Source organism: Pseudophryne corroboree, chromosome 8 (assembly GCF_028390025.1).
Source record: "Pseudophryne corroboree isolate aPseCor3 chromosome 8, aPseCor3.hap2, whole genome shotgun sequence".
NCBI lineage: Eukaryota > Metazoa > Chordata > Amphibia > Anura > Myobatrachidae > Pseudophryne > Pseudophryne corroboree.
Window position 1 is genome coordinate 361617847 of NC_086451.1, and position 1746 is coordinate 361619592.

Here is a 1746-nt window from a genome sequence, read left to right on the forward strand (position 1 = left end):
AGTGAAAGGGTGAAAGGAGTGAGTAAACTGAAGATTAAAGTGATTAGAATTATAATTAGAAACAAATGCTTGTGCTGATAGTTCATCCCCAACCCAAATTATAAAGAGATCGTCAATATATCGGCCATAGAGGACGAGGCTCGCGCCAAAGTCGCCAGTCGCCACCCCACACATGGGTGTCCTCAAAGAGGCCCATGTAGAGGTTGGCATAACTGGGCGCGAACCTCGTCCCCATGGCCGTGCCCATTACTTGTAAATAAAACGTGTCCATAAACAAAAAATAATTGTGCTGAAGAATGAAAGAAATAGCATCTAACAAAAATGCCCTGTGTCTCTCCGAAAGGTCACCATCAGTCCTTAATCTAGTTTCTATTGCATCCCGACCTAGATCATGCGGGATGTTGGTATGGAGACTGCACATCTAGAGTCAGAAATGCATATGTGTCTTTCCACACAAAGTCTTGTAGAAGTTGTAAAAAATGAGTGGTGTCTTTAATGTGAGACCTTAAGGTAGAGACACAGGGTTGAAGGAAAGAATCCACATAAAAGGACAGATTAGAGGACAAAGAACCTATACCAGATATAATGGGACGCCCAGGTGGTGAACTAAGTGACTTGTGTACTTTAGAGAGGTGATAGTAAATCAGAACTGTGGGGTGCTTAATAAACAAAAAATTAAATTCGTCCCTGGATATAACTCCATCGACCAGGGCATCATCTAGTAAATTGTGGAGCTGTCTCAAATAGTGAGATGTGGGATCGGAATCCAGAGGTTTATAGAATTCAATATTCGTCAATTGTCTATATGCCTCAGCAATATACTCCTCTCTATCTTGCACCATCAGACCGCCCCCCTTGTCCGCTTCTCTAAAGACCAAGGAAGTGTCCTTAGTAAGATCCCGCAGGGCTTTCCTCTCCCATTTGCTGAGGTTGGTATTGATTTTCTTTTTATTCATTGGGTTCTTTTGTTGGCATAGATTACTAAAGTCTTCTAATGTAGTTTTATAAAAGCACTCAACCATGGGGCTCTTGTATGTAAGGGGATAGAACTCAGATTTGCACTTAAAGTCCCCCCTTTTGATATCAAATACTTTTTTTGTATTAGCTACTCCAATGCTGGAGTTATCATCCAGGAGGGTCTGTAGGATCTCAAGAGCTGAATCATCTCCTGAATCGAGGGTGATAGCCATTCCCTCTGCTTTGTGTTGTTGCAGATTACGTTGTATGAAATATTGTTTCCTACATAAAGTGCAAACAAATCTGTTCAATTCAACGAAGTGCAGCAGCGTTGAACGGCGCTCTCTTTCAACCTCCCAGCTAACTTCAGCCTCGTCCATGCAGCAGCTGGCCCTCAGCAGCATCACCGGGTTTCTGTCTCCTGCGGAGCCGCATTTGGCGGGCTCTTACACGCGCAGGAGGGGAGTGCAGGTATAGTCGTGAACCACTGCATCTCCAACAGCAGGCCGCGATCCTGAGGCACCTGTGGTGAGTACAGCACCCCTATTCCTCCCCGCAGCATGGACAGGGAATGAAGCGCCAGGGTTCATCATCCCCTCCCGCCTTCCTTTCTCTTCTACATGCTGAGCGCATACACGGAGAAGGGGTTACACTGTGCAGCAGCAATTCTGTGAGGGCTGATGACGTCTCTCCCAGCTGCCTTACATGTAAAAAAGGGGGACTCTGCTGCCTAATGTGTAAAAAAGGGACTCTGCCTGCTTAATGTGTAAAAAGGGGGACTCTGTCCGC